Below are 15,633 nucleotides of genomic sequence, written 5' to 3'. Positions count from 1 at the left end.
TGGGGAAGATCTCATTATGGAGAAAGAAAGATTGCCTGAGGCCAGCCCCATGGCTGCAACAGTTTCCCCGGGGGGGGGGGAGCAACAGCCAGCAAGCCGGGGGAGAGAGGAATTTGGCAAATTTCCCAGCTGTATTTATGCAGGTTCTACATGATCACTTGTACAAAGGGGTTTTGGTGTATCTTGATGATATCCTGATATGCAGCACGAATATGACGGATCACATAAAGCTAGTGAGAGAAGTGTTAAAGAAACTATTGAACGCCAAGCTTTATGTCAAATTGTCGAAATGTGAATTTCTCCAGACCCGATTAGACTATCTTGGCTACCGAATTTCCAACGAGGGTATTAAAATGGATCCAGCCAAGGTGAAAACTATAATCGAATGGCAGCCCCCAAGGACTCACAAACAGCTCCAGAGCTTTCTGGGTTTTGCCAACTTTTATCATCAATTCATCTCCTCTTTTGCCGAGATTGCCCTACCTCTTACAGAACTACTCAAAACAGGCAAAGGAGGAGGGAAACCACGACTGGGCCAACCACTAGCATGGACAATGAGCTGTCAAACAGCTTTTGAGAATTTAAAGAGACTATTTGCCGCTGAACCGGTTCTAAAGCACCCCTGCCCAGGGGAACCCTTTGTGATTCAAGTTGATGCCAGCGATGTGGCAGTTGGAGCTGTGTTACTGCAAAAGAACAAAAATGAGATCCTGCAACCCTGTGCCTACACCTCTAAGAAATTTACTGAGAGTGAGCAGAGATGGGCAATCTGGGAGAAAGAGGCCTTCGCGATTAGATGAGCGTTATTAAACTGGCGACACTATCTGGAAGGGAGCAAAGTGCCATTTGAAGTATGGACAGATCACAAAAACCTAGAAGCACTGAAAACTCCCCACAAATTGTCACCAAAGCAAGTACGGTGGGCACAGTACTTTAACAGCTTCAACTTCACTCTAAAGTACATACCAGGAGGAAAGAACTTCCTAGCTGATGCGCTATCCCGGTTACCCCAGTACAAAAGTGAACGAGAGCAGGTTAACGAGGCAATTATTCCCAATCCACAAACTGTCACTCAACTTACACCTCGCAGGGTCCCCAATCCTGATGACCCTGGAGTGAAGAAAATAAAACGAGAGCTCCTCACTGACCAATGGTTCAAAGATAATCAAGCGTCCCTAACATGCAGGGATGGCTTGGCTTGGCTTACAAAGGGGGGGAGCTATATTTGCCAGACGCACTCCGTCTTAATGCTCTCAAACACAGCCACGATGTAAAGCAGGCTGGACACTTTGGATATTTGAAAACCCTACACCTCACCTGCTGGCAATTCTGGTGGCCGGGGCTGAAAAAGGATGTGGAAAACTATGTAAAAAGTTTTACTGTATGTGCCATAATGAAAAGAATCCCGGGGAAAACTCCTGGGTTACTGCAATCCGTGGCAGACCCTTCCCAACCCCGGGAAGAAATAGCTATGGACTTTATAGTAGACCTACCTGAAAGTAGGGGAAATACTGTCATCTGGACTGTAATAGACTTGTTCTCAAAGCAGGCTCATTTCATCGCCTGCAAAGGACTCCCATCTGGCCAACGACTGGCCAAATTGTTCCTGAAACATATCTACCGGCTGCATGGTGCCCCTAAGCGGATAATTTCAGACAGGGGGGTGCAATTCACAGCAAAGTTTTGGAGAAATTTCCTTACATTGATTGGATCATCTCAAGGGTTATCATCTGCTTTTCATCCGGCCACCAATGGGGCCGCAGAAGCCGCTAACAAAATGGTGGAGCAATATCTTAGATGCTATTTTTCTTACCAACAGACGAACTGGACTGATCTCCCTTTTGCAGAGGTGGCGTACAATAATTCTGTGCACAGCAGCACCGGCTACACACCTTTCAGAGTGGCCACAGGAAAAGAGTTCAACCCAATACCTGAATATCCCCAGTTGCCCTCTGCTTCCCAGACACTTGATCAGTGGGTGAGAGGATGGGAAGAAGTTTGGAAAAACACAAAAACTGCTTTAAAAAACACTTTTGAAACCTATAAAAAGCAGGCAGATAAAAAGAGAGCTCCCCAAAGGACATTCCAAGTTGGGGAAAAGGTCTATCTGTCAACTAAATATCTATGCCTCAAATTGCCTAGCAAGAAATTGGAACCCAAATTCCTGGGGCCTTTCCCCATAGTAAGGATCATCAACCCGGTCACAGTAGAACTAAAATTCCCTAGACGTTTGGGGAAAATTCACCCAGTTTTCCATTGTAGCTTGTTGAAGCCTTATCGGGGCTCCACTTTAAGACCTCCCCCGAAGAAAGCACCTGGGCCCCTCATAGTTGCAGGGCAGACCCACTATGAAGTAAAACGTATTCTTGATTCTAGAATTTTTAAAGGGAAATTGCAGTACCTAATCCAATGGAAGGGATACCCGTTGTCTGAAGTCACCTGGGTGAAATCCAGTGAAATGAAAGCTGACAGATTGGTCAAAAGGTTTCATATGAAACACCCCAACAAACCGAAAAATAACCCTTAACATATGTTTTTGTTTACTTTACAGGATCTGTCCTTCTTGTAAGGGGGGCCGGATGTCAACGCTGCAAATATTGTATATTCTTGCTTTTGACAATATGTAGAATTGTCTGGTAATTATGGGGTTAATACAGAGCAGAAGGGGGGTTGGGGGTAAAGCCCGGGAAAGAAAGAGGAAGAAAACATTTGACCTTCACACTAATTGGGTAATGTGAGATATGACGCCTAATTTAGGGAGGGAACATGCTGATAATTTAACTGCTCAGAGGAAGAGAACTTAGATCCTAGCATCCCTCCGTTGTGCCTGTGCCGACATTTTGTAACAATAAAAGACTTTTAGGAAAATAAATGCCTGGAAGTTCTTTGGAATGTTTCATTAGCCGGAACCACAACAACTATTTGGTATGGTAGCAGTGACGGCTTTGAAAAAGATATTACGATTCCATGATGTGTCTATATCTATGAATTGTGTAGGTAGTGGTTTTTCCTGAGACATGCCATGGAAGTGAAAGCTGGACTTCAAACAAGGAGGACAGAAGAGTATTAATGCTTTGGAACATTCGTGTTAAAGGACTCTTGAAATATCACGGATAGGTAAGAAAATAAATAAATAAAAAATAGAACAAATCAATCCACAGTCAAGGTACAAATGATCAGATTCAAATTACCATATTTTGGACACAATATGCAAAAATCCAGCTCCCTTGAGAAGTCCATAATCCTGACAAGGATAGAAAGAGAAGACCATAGTCAGCAGCAAGGTGACTATGGTCTACAGCAATAATGTATACACAGGATGACCTGAAGGACCAGAAAGAGTCTGGAGAAAGTCTATGTAAACATTAAGAATATCAACTTGACGGCACTTAATTAACCAATCAATTAAGCTTGCTTTTTCATGCATGTCTTAATTTCAAGAGTTCCTGGATCCAATTGCGCATATTAATTTATTTGTAATTCTGAAGAGTACATTTAGTTGTTAATATGGTCACAGTGTACCATGTAGCATGCATTTCCTGAATCCCAGTTATCAGGACTGTTTCTCACTCGATATCTGTCAGGGAAACATAAAGCTTTGTTCCTAAGATATATACGTAAATGGAAAAACTGCTGGGAAGAGGGACATGATTTAAGAAATCTTCTTGAATATTGTTTTCAAAACAAGTGAAATTCTTTAAGAATTCATCCCCTCAGAGATTAGGCTTATATTGCATTGTCCCTCCTATGAGATGCACAGCCCAACATATATTCTTTACAAATTTCAAGGCTGTGGTTCAAAGAAAAGATTTTGCATTCCACTGAAAACTCTAAAACTAGGGCATCAAAAATCTATGCCACGGAAGAATCTGGTACTGGATCAGATTCATTTATTTTAGAATAGTCTACTTTAGCACACTTTTTTTAATGAACAGTTGTGAGATACACTAGATGCTAGCAGAATTCAGAACACGTTTTCTGCATTTTTTGTCATTTTTATGGAGGTACGTAAATTGTCCTTTTTTAGGAAGCAGGAGCCCCTGCTTCCCAATTTCAACCAATTAATAATTTTGAAATAGTGATATCTGTTTATTACAAATACTATAATGTCAAATCTGCATAGACTGCTGTCTATTTTATACTCCAAATTTACAAAATCTATGTCCTTTACATATCCTAATCCAATAACACATGCCAGCTTTTCCAAAACTCCTTTTCCATGGGAAAATTGGATAAACTTGAAATAGATCACATTTTAGAATAGGTACTGAACAGAATTTGTTGGAATAGTTACAAATAATTTATAGTCTGGAGCAGTGGTGGGATTCAAATATGTGAACAACCGGTTCTCTGTGTGGATACCGCTTCCGGAAGTCCATTCTGGGTCTGGGCAATCAGAAATTAGCTACCAGTTCTGCCAAAGTGGTGCGAACTGGCTGAATCCCACCACTGGTCTGGATCCTATCAAAAAATGGTGAGGATTTTAGTTTGTGTGCTATGCCCAACAAAGAGTCACAAAGGTCCTAACTAAAGGTCTTCTTCACTTCTTAGGCGTTGCAATTTGAATTGCGTTTTAACTGCAGTCACTATTACACTTAAATCTATTGCCTGAGTAAAGATAAAGAGTCATTTACTGAATAAAAATCATAATGATCCTTTTTTAATGATAAAGGTGATAGGTGATATCAGTTTATAGATACCTGTAAACTATTATATACCTATATAGATACCTGTAAACTATTATATACTATTACAAACTAATATTAGCAGTGAATATATTATACTTGCTTCCAAGCTTATTCTAATATAAGAAGCAATTATCTTTGGTTGTCTAATACCATATTATTTTATAATATGGTTTTCTTTAGATTCTATCAAGAGTATTAGCATTGCCTAAAAATACTCTTCTTTACTCTTGGGAAGACCTCACATTTGTAAATTATGCACCAAGCAGTTTATCATTTCCTACCCTTGAGGTAAGCCATTATTGTGTAGTTAGAATAAAATGTCTAAAAAAAATGAACTACAGGTCTTTTGCGTCTTTTTAAATATCCTTTAGGGTTCTCGCAATGATTTTTCATTTAGACCAGTGGTTCTCAACCTGTGGGTCGGGACCCCATTTGGGGTCGAACGACCATTTCACAGGGGTCACCAAACAAGGCTGTCCGCCATTTTTCCCCCCTTTTCTTTGGCCATGCCCCTGGCACCCGGTGATGTATAAGTGGTTGGGGGTCACCACAACATGGGGAACTGTATTATGGGGTCATGGCATTAGAAAGGTTGAGAACCACTGATTTAGACTAACAGGTTAGTAATTCTTCTGATATCTCTCTCTCTCCTTCTCTTGATTCCTAATAGGGTTATAGTGCAAGTGATCAAAAAAATCAATCAGCTTTACATGCAAAATGTTGACGTGATAGTGAAGTTTTTGCCAAACTGAAAGCTGCGGTTGCACAATGATATTCAGCTGCCCTTTTAAGTTCAATATTTTCTATTTGCCACCCCGCTAGAAAAAGTACATGAAATTACAGGTAGTCCTCAACTTACAATCACAACTGAGCCCAAATTTTTTGCTGCTAAGTGAGACATTTAAGTGAGTTTTGCCCTTTTTTACAACCTTTCTTGCCACAGTTAAGTGGATCATTGCAGTTGTTAGGTTAGTAACACAGTTGTTAAATGAAACTGGCTTCCCCATTGACTGTCAGAAAGTCACAAAAGGTGATCACATGATCCTGGGACACTGCAACCGTCATATATATGAATACGTTGCCAAGCATTTGAATATTGATCACATGACCATGGGGATAGCTGTGAAAAATGATAAGTCACTTTTTTGGGTGCTGTTATAACTTCAAATGGTCATTAAACAAACTGTTGTAAGATGAGGCTACTTTGTCCTTAAATGTACATTTCCACAAATTCCCAAAGAAGCATTTTTACTGATTTTAGAAACTGATATTCATGAATTTCTATTCCTATCATTTACATAAAATGGAACTCCATAGCAATAGCACTTAGACTTATATACCGCTTCACAATGCTTTACAACCCTCTCTCAGTGGTTTACAGAGTCAGCATATTGCCCCCAACAGTCTGGGTCCAGAAGGATGGAAAGCTGAGTCAATCTTGAGACGGTGAGAATCAAACCGCCAAACTGCAGGTAGCCAGCAGGCAGCAGAAGTAGTCTGCAGTACTGCATTCGAACCACTGCACCACCATACCTCATATCAATAAGCTTCCATTTATTTAAGAAATTTGCTAGTACTTGAGCCACAATCAGAACACTCCCCCACCCAATCAGAGCACAGCCAACCCCCACCCAATCAGAGCACAGCCAAGCCCCTAACCAATCAGAACACACCTCCACCCAATCAGAACACAGCCAAGCTCCCGTCCAATCAGTTCATACCCCCACTAGCAGTTAAAAGGAAGAAACAGCTACGATCACACATTGTTCCTAGAAGCAAGAAGCTGAAAACACCAGCCTGAAGATGACGAATGGGACTTCGTCGAAACGTCGCCAAGACACTTCCAATTTGATGCAGAAGAAAACCCGAATAACCAAAGACCTACATAAATATAATGTAATGTAATGTAATGTAATGTAATGTAATGTAATGTAATATAATGTAATATAATATAATATAATATAATATAATATAATATAATATAATATAATATATTCTTAAGAATGCTAAAAACAAAAAGGTGATTCCTGGGTAGACTCATGTTTAACTAGCAAAAATGCAAGAACACCAGGAAATATAAAACTATAAAAAATTTTAATAAGTTAAAATACCAAGCTTTCGCCGGCAACTGCCAGCATCGTCAGGGTAGCTTCCAGTCAATGGGAGAGGCTATTTATGGATATGGCGTTCTTTGTGCCCGGCTCCTGGACCTCGTTACAGGTCCCAGCCAATCCACTTGCACTCTGATCGTAGTTTCTGTCTTGCTGATCGTTATTTTCTTGCTTTCCTTGTTTGTATCTATGTCCCCACCCCCCTCCTCATGTGGCCATGGATTGGGGGAGCCTGTACGTTTTCGCTGTTTGTTTTCCTCATCCTCCTTCCTGATACTCCTCCTCCTTGTTCTTCTCCCACCTTCCCTCTTTCCATAGTCCTTTTTCACAGTTGCCACCTCATTGCTTTCTCCTGCGTCACAAGATTTCATTGCAGTTATCTTATTGTAACCCCCGTTCTCCAATGTTGCCCCACTAACTTTCATTTTCTTATCAATGGGAGCATTTCCAATGGCATTGCTAGGGCTCGTAACATCTTTAGGTTGACTGCCACGCTCCCCTCCACATAGAATCCTTGGTATGGTGGTCGTCCCCTCTATCGTCTTCAGGGGGAGGGAAGGGGGCGGGTTTTCCAATTCTCAGTTTCTCACTCCTTGCATGTTTCCAGGGTGGGTCACCCCTCTTAGGTGTTTCCTGGAGCGTGCGGAGGCTATAGCGCTGTAAATGATCGCCTCATCGCCCTCCCATGGTTCACTCACATTACCAAAGCGAAAGCATGCTGTTGAAATAATATCATGGGTGGGATTAATCGCGGACTCGCTGACGGGGGTGGGGGCGATGTTACAGCCCTTCCATTCACGACCATTCCGCATCCGGGTGTTGGTAGGGGACCGCATCATTACCCAATTGCTCATACGGCACGGAGAGACCTCAGACCCATCGGCAGTAGGCTCACAGCTGTTGATACGTTTTTCCACTCGTTGGGGGTCAGCACATGCCTCCACACTCGGAGGGTTGCTCAGTTGCAGGCTATTCCCTATCTGGGCACTTTCGGGGCTCTTTTTCTCCACCAACCCTCCTCCCAGAAGGCACGTTGTGGTATTAAATCGTTTCTTTCTGGGGGACTGATTACTCCTGGCCCATGCTCTTAACGTTATGTGCGCAGGACATAAGTCTATATGCCGGTTGATGGACTCATCATTAGAGAGGCAAGCTTCCTTAAGGAGCCGGCCCCCCTTCGTGTTGTCATTAGCCATCACCTGGACGTATGTTTCATCCAATTCTATTCAGGACCAGGAGAAAGAGTGAAATAACAACATAGTAACAAGGCAGCCTGTATTTCTGATTAACAAGATCAATAAAATTACATGTTTACTCTGCATTCAATTTCTTTATTACCTAGTTTTTGGAGTATCTGTCAGCATGATATCCATTGATAAAGCCTTGTACAAACAACCTTCACTAAACAAGGCTTCCTCATAGTAGCTTTAAAGCTTCACTGATTTTTAAGAATTCATGACTCTTATATCTCCTCAACAGTTATAATGCAGTGGATAAGAGATATTGTTTCCATATCAAATTTGGGGGAATCTTAACAATAACTGGCTAGCCACTATGGAAAAAAGGACATTGCACTAGATAAACACTGCTTCCGTTATTTTTATGATTGGGCTGCAGCATGATGCTCAGAGTAGGCTTTGCAAATTTAAATTAGGAGTAGTAGTTAGTTCTTTGCTTTTCTTTCTTGTTTTCTTCCAAAAGAATTTGGCTGCTACTGCAGTAGATTGAGTCTGGCTGCTTCTGCAGTAAATTGCAGAAAGTATTGCAGAAAGTATACACAGAATATCTAACATTTCTGCATGATCTGAGAACCTAAGCAATTAGTTTTCATTCCACTTTTTATACATTTGAGACTCTGAATCTAAATTAAGATAATTACAGCCTTCTCTAAGAGTCCCATTCATTCACAGCTTCAGATCTCAGTTATTCTCTGTGAGAATTTGTGGTAAGCAAACACTGCTGAACCACAACTCATAGCTATAGGCTTTGGCTACGAACCACAACGATGAAAAGATGATGAAACATGCATTGTGACATCATGACATAAGGCAAATTCTGGCCTATACTATTTGCATTATGGAATTAGGCACAAGTACAAAGTTACTCAATCATATCAATATCAAATCAAGAGTAAAGGATGGAAAATTCAGTAAATCTTGGGAGGTTGTATGTTTCCTACTCCTTTAAGGATGGAAAATTCAGTAAATCTTGGAAAGTTGTATGTTTCCTACTCCTTTATGAAACTGTTTGGTTGTGGGTGGGGATTGGAAGTAAGATTAAAAAATACAAAATATAGAGCAAGTAAACATAGTGATATATTCAAGTATCTAAAATTGTGATGCTTCTGCTCAGAAAACGAAAGCAGTGGGAATTTATAGATATTCTACAAATAAATAACTTTAAGTTCTTTCCTATGAGTTGCTATTACGTGGGAGACAGCCATGGGCAAATGTACTCTTGACCTTTCAACATCAAATGTACCATTCTTCCCACTCTTTGTAATCCAAACCAGTGTACAGCTCCAAACAATACTTCTCATTTGATTTACTGAACTTATTCTCCATAGAAAACATTTCTTCAGAAGTGGGTGTCCTGACTTAGATATCCACATCTGCCGCACTTCTACAGTAGTTGCAGTCAGTGACCCTTTTAGAAGCTTCAGTGCTTCTAAAGTTTATATTGCAAAACAGCATACTAAGTGGAATAACAAAACCAACTGTTAAAAGTTACCAGTTCCAACCTTGTTTCTGAATTCAGAGGGTAGAAAGTGCCATACACTTCAAGCTTTTTTTTAAAAAACCCATAATCCCTTAATTTTTTTTAAAAAATCAGTTTATGTATATAACCATCAACTGCAATTGAAATAAGGGAGAGGGCAACTCAATCAGTCACTTCAGGACAATTTTTTATTCTCTAAAGTAGGAAAACAGCTAATTCACAGATGTTGAACGTTTTACTTGCCTGGGTCATAAAGACGAATTGTGCTGGGCTGCATATAAATATATAATATTTAATGCATATCAACAACTTCTTTATATTGTACTACATTGCATTGCATTATACTGGGGCCATGTGAGAATCTAATGTTAGTCAAAGTTGAAACCACACTATTAATTAAATAACTGCATTTAATATTGTATACTGTATATCCTTTTACGCATGTCTGCAGTGGTGCAAAATAAAAATAATTAAAACAAAATAATTTTAACAATGAAAAAATAACAGAACATATACATTATATTCAACTTTTCCCAATTTGCCACCTTTTCTTCTCCTTTCTAAATAACTTATAGAATGGTTCATCATCTTTCAAGGACATGAACAAAGGCAACCAAAAGTTCACAAGATGTATTTCAATACAACTTCCAACACCTTCTTTCAAAGACATTTTCCCTAATTAGTATAGACATGGAAGCATTTTTTTAAAAATAGTCAAATAAAAAAGACTGTAAAGATATAAAAGATTTCAGTTTCAGTAAAGTTCAAACTTCCAAGAGTCTGGTCAATGCTACCTTAAAAGCAAATCTTGCCTATCACTGACAGAAGATGCATGCTCATTCTCATACCATTTAATTTACACACACATTATCTGTGCCTTTTTATAGTATTTAGTACAAGGAAATTTCCCCTCTAGATTACAAAATTAGCTAAATCTGTGAAATAATAAATTTAAATATTTGTAAAAATATTTGTAAAATACTTGTAGTAAGGTGAAAAGAAAAATCATATAGATTATCTAGAACTAATGAGAAACAAGGACTACTTCAAGCATTACAAATCCCTATGAAGATTGTTTTATATATATATAACATACCTCACACAAACAATGATAGTTGTGTGTGTATGTGTGTGTGTTACAGGCATTTCTTAAAATTTTCTAGCAAATAGTAAATAACACAATTTATATAAAAGGCAGAGGTGTCAGGACACAAGTACTTAAAAGTGGGATTTGCATTGTGATGTTACTATGCAGATCTAATTTTGGTTTGCTGTGGATGTCTGTGCTGGAAAGATCCACGTTTGAATTCCCACTCATTTACAAAGTTTGTTGTCTGACTTTGAAGCAATCAGTCCCTTTAGCTCAATCTATCTGTTAGGGTTTTATAATATTAATAATTAAGGAGCTCCTTGTGTAAGCTGCCTTGAGCTTTCACAAAAAGGTGGAATATACACGCAAAAGGTGGGATATAAATGTAAACAAAAATAACAAAATATCCCAAAACAGCTCTGAATATAGATAAAGCAAAGGTCATTTTTCTAGCCAAGAAAATGATCCTCAAGTAAGTAGTTATCTTGAATTATAACCTCTACATGATACTAGATGAATGCAATAAGCACCTAGTTCCATCAAGTAGAAGCTTAACCAGTAAAACTCTGGAAATCTTATGTCAGTTTAGGTTCTTAACTCAGCATTCTATCTCTGCTTATCATGCAGGGCAGCATCAAAATCTTTTTTGATCAAAATCTTTGATTCTCTATTTAATCATTACATCATCACTTTCTTTGTTCCATTTCCTTTTTAAAAAAAATAAATATCTTGTTTCTTGTCCATCCTTCTAGTGTACTTCCTTCTTGTTCCTAAAGTCTCTCACTGTTTTTCTTTTCTGGCCTTCACTTTAGTTTTCCTTCCATTCCTCTCTTTCAGTCCACTGCTGACTCTGCACCTTTTCTTTATTTTCCTTGTTAAGAGATCTTCTTGTTTTAATTCTCAGAGTCTCACCTCAATCAACTGGTCTTCTCTTGTCCAGAGATAAACAGTCTTTTCTTTTTTAAAAAAAAGTCTTGGCTTTAAACTATCCTGCCCTTTGAGCAATTCAATATTCTAGACAATTGCAGCATCCATATTTCAATGAATCTAGATCCTATTTTTCACATTTAAGAAGTGGTAAAATCAGTTCTCATCTTTTGATTCCATTTCTTCATTTTTGTTCTTAGGCTTTTAGAGCAATTCAATCATTATACAGCTATCTTACAATTTGTTTTTAAAAATTATTTAAAAATTGAAAACAGGACAACACAATCAAATATATACTCAAATAAGAACTAAATTCAGCCTGAAAACAAAGTGTTGAGAGGAAGAACTATTTAAAATAAGAAATAATGAGAAAACTGGGCACATACAATACTGCATGTGGCCATCTCTATTTTGAAGCTACTATATTAGCAAAATGATGGTCTTGATTGTTCTTGCCAACTTCATTGGTCTATTTAGCAGAAATATAAGCAAGATCTTCATTGTGGCCCTTAGCCCTAGGCCATTTAATACATGTATAAGCAGTCTTTCAAATAACTGTGTTTTAAGTTATGCCTTTCAAGGCCACGCTCCAATTACAAGATGAAAATCAAAACTCCCTTATTTACAGGTACTGTCCACTTTATTCCTAAATGAAAAGCTTTTCCTAAAGGCAAAACTAAAAAGCCATGTACTGTGCTGTCCATCAGCAACTGGTGCTGATTTACCCAAGTAATAACCAAGGAGTATGGCTCAGGCACAGTTTTGCAATATAGTTGTCTTCCATTTTGCAGCTCAAACTGGAGTTGCTGCCAACACCACCCAAAAAAGAATTATGCAAGATGGATGTCTTTTAGATAATATAATTTCCAGCAGAATCTCTTCATGTGATAAATTTCTTCTCAGCAAAAGTATGACGATCAGCCTGCTTTTTTCATCACAGACCAGGCCACGGTATTTTGGCTGTGCCAAATGAAACCCAAACATTTTAATATCTTACACATTTGCCTTGCACTTCTTGAGATTTGCTATTTTTCAAATAGCCATCTAATTAAAAGTTACTTTATTAGTTACCTTGTAATAAAGGAACATCTTGCCTTTCTTGGATTGTTACATCAGAGAATGAACCGAAGGGATGTACTGTTTACATTATTTCTGTTTCAATCTAGTAATTATCTCTCAGGATTTAGGAATAATAAAAAGCAACATTAGAGACATTTTTAGTTTGGTAATATTAACTGTCATGCACAAGCTGTTACACATTGCAGGATGTTAAACTATGGGATGGTTTCTTTTATTCTAATTTGTGTGTTTTGTGAAATGCATGCCTGTGAGTTCTAAATCGTGATTTATCATTTAACAAGTTACATGAACCCATCATAAAATGGTTTAATCAGTAAGCCATTATTAAACTACAACTTAACAAAATGTGTTAATCCGTACAGACATATAACCTCAGCACTACTATTCCATAGAAGATTCCCCTTCCCATTTGTACATTACAACTACCCTGTGTCATATTACTATGGCCAAGAGAGGCCAGAAATGTCGCTAGCAAATCTAAAAATTATGTGAAATCGGTCACAAAAAGTTATTAAATGAAACCAGGGCTTAGAACGCTGAGCTCCACTACACGAATTTTTTAAAAATATTAATGATCACTTGATGATGGACCTCAAAAGGCTGCTGCAAGCTTGAATAAGATTACGACCGTAAAATGTACAATACCAGACTCAATATATAATCTAGTCTAGCGCCCAGAAGTTAATTTCTCCAGGACAAAGGAACTATTTCTGTCCTTTCTTCTGCAGACCTGGTTGGAAAGCTGCTGCTGCAGCGGGAATACCTGCACTATAGCCAAACTGAGCATATGCGCGCCCACAGAGCATGGCTTGGCCCCCGCAAACATACGCGAGGTTGACGCTGCAGACGACCACAGGCTCCGGGGAATTCGCGAAACCAACCAAGGGAGCAGACGCCCCTCGAGCCTCTCCTTTTAGATCGAGCTGCAGGGCATTCCCGGAGAATAAACGGACTAAGAAGGAGAGGCCCCTTTCCTCCCCCGGATCTCTTGGGGACCCTCCCGCGCCGATCCCGGGCACTTACTTTTCCACCTGGCCTTCTTCTCCGCGGGAGGGCGGAGGGAAAGGCTGACCGAGCCAACCAACCTATCCTGCCTACCTTCCTCCGCTTCCGCGCGCGCGCCTCAACCCTGCTCTTCTCGGTTCCCACAGGCACTCCGCTCGCAGCCACCCACAATCTAACCAACCAAGTTCAGCACTCGATGCGGAGGACCTGCCTCTTTTCAACCTGTCCAATCCCGACAGCGATTTCAATAGGGAGGGGAATGACAAAGGGGAGGATAAGTGAGCAACCAACCCGAAGGACAGCTCAGCCTTCTGGAACTTGGCCAAGAGTTTCACCAATAAGAAAAAAAGAACCAGCGGTAAAGTCCCGCCCTCTCATCATTGACCACAGGACAGTTAAGCCAATCAGAAGCCAGAGAAGGAAAATGCGTTCCATTTTTTTTCCTTTCAGCCGCACAGTGTCCCACGGGCGAGAATTGGCGCATGCGTACGTGAATTACTCAATACCCTCGTTTATTCTTGCGCACATCACGATTTTTTAGTGGCGCGCATCAACATTTGCTCGTGCGCTACGCGATCCTGTTTTTTTCGCCCGGCCGTACGCAATCTCGGTGCGTTGCTATGGTGATGAGAAAGCCCGCGCCTGCGGCCTTCTGAGCTTCAGCTCTCGTCTGAGCGGTTTGGGTTTTTTTTTAGTCCTCTCCTGAAATTATTTCTCATTTTCCTGCTTGGAGATATACGTCTTTTTTCTGTCAAAATAAATATCGCGGTGTTGAGCCGGCTTTATCACTGTAGCCGTACATGGCTAATTCCTTGTAACTAACAAAGCTGCTCGAGTCCAGAGAGATGGGTGGTATAGGGAGGAATCCGGGGGTCTTTGATGTGTATCACATCCTGATTTTGTTTCCGCAATAAATGTGAATAAACTTCAGTAACCCCTTCGTTCAAATATCGATTGAAATCCTATCTCACCCCCCTCCCATTATATTATAATTAGGAAGTTGCAGAAGGTATTTGGTTTCACTACTGAACTGAAATCTTGTCATTTCCAGGTATGATTAAAAAGCCATTTGACATTCTGGAGAACAGGTGTCAGTGGCTTGTGTTTATGCACACGCCAGACTAAATTGTGATAGAATTGAACCAGCCATTTTAGAAAAATGAAGTCCAACATGGCAGTTCTTTACATGCAACTGTGATTTATATTGAAACATTTGTGTTATGCTTTTTTTTATTTAAGAATCCATTTGTCCCGAAAGCACTATTGTTGAAGGATTGTGGAAGAACTAAGGGAATGCTTTAAACTGGTTTCAGAAGGTCACAGTCCAATGATTTATATATGACCTTATTGTTCATACAATTGCAGAGCTGGAAAAGACTATTTTGACATTTTGGTTATTTTGCAGTAATCATACTATTCCTGACAGACAGTGATCTAGCCTTCACTTGAAGACCTGGACTGAAGATGAGATTATCACCCCTGGTTCTACTATTGATTTAATATAACCATTTTCTAGTATTCAATTAGAATCTGTTTTGCATTTACAACAAAAAACTAGACAGTAGCCAGCCCACATGGTTTTCTGTCCATGTGGTTTTCTTGGTAAAAATACAGCAGTATTCATATTCTTTTTAAGGTGTGGTAACCATAACTGCACACAATATTCCAAATGTAGTTGCACAACTAATTTTTATAAGAACATTATAAAATTGGCTTCTCTACTTTTTTAAAAAACTTTCAATACTGTTTCTTATTATTCCTTCTTATTATTATATCATGCTACCCACTTTTTTTTTTACAGTAGATCTTTTTTTATGACCAGGAACAATTTAGTGTCATTAGCAATCCTGCCCTTTTTGAACATTGGTGTTGGAGAAGACTCCCAAGATTACCATGCACAGTCAAAGAAACATACAAATGGATCATTGAACAAATCAACCCACAATTCTAATTCAAAGCACAAATGACCAGGCAAATAATGGAAGCATTTTCTGAAGACCTAACTCTCTGAAGA

At 39.4% G+C, this 15,633-nt stretch overlaps 1 protein-coding gene across 11 annotated transcripts in view; it reads right to left on the bottom strand.

Annotated features, from left to right (window-relative positions):
• Positions 1–13,789, bottom strand: part of DTNB (dystrobrevin beta) — a 114,736-nt gene extending 100,947 nt beyond the window's left edge. For 7 of the 11 annotated variants that reach the window (XR_005557018.1, XR_005557016.1, XR_005557014.1 and 4 more), the window contains exon 1: positions 13,638–13,775. The gene's annotated coding sequence lies outside the window, so the exon portion shown is untranslated. Of the gene's footprint in view, positions 1–13,637 lie in introns of all 11 variants that reach the window. The other 4 variants (XM_039346061.1, XM_039346065.1, XM_039346062.1 and 1 more) reach the window with 3 other exon arrangements.
• Between the last annotated feature and the right edge of the window lie 1,844 nt (positions 13,790–15,633).

The sequence above is a fragment of the Crotalus tigris genome, unplaced genomic scaffold (assembly GCF_016545835.1).
Source record: "Crotalus tigris isolate CLP2741 ecotype Arizona unplaced genomic scaffold, ASM1654583v1 scf7180000017987.690289119674:8195010, whole genome shotgun sequence".
Lineage (NCBI taxonomy): Eukaryota > Metazoa > Chordata > Lepidosauria > Squamata > Viperidae > Crotalus > Crotalus tigris.
This window is presented reverse-complemented; position numbering and strand designations above follow the sequence as displayed.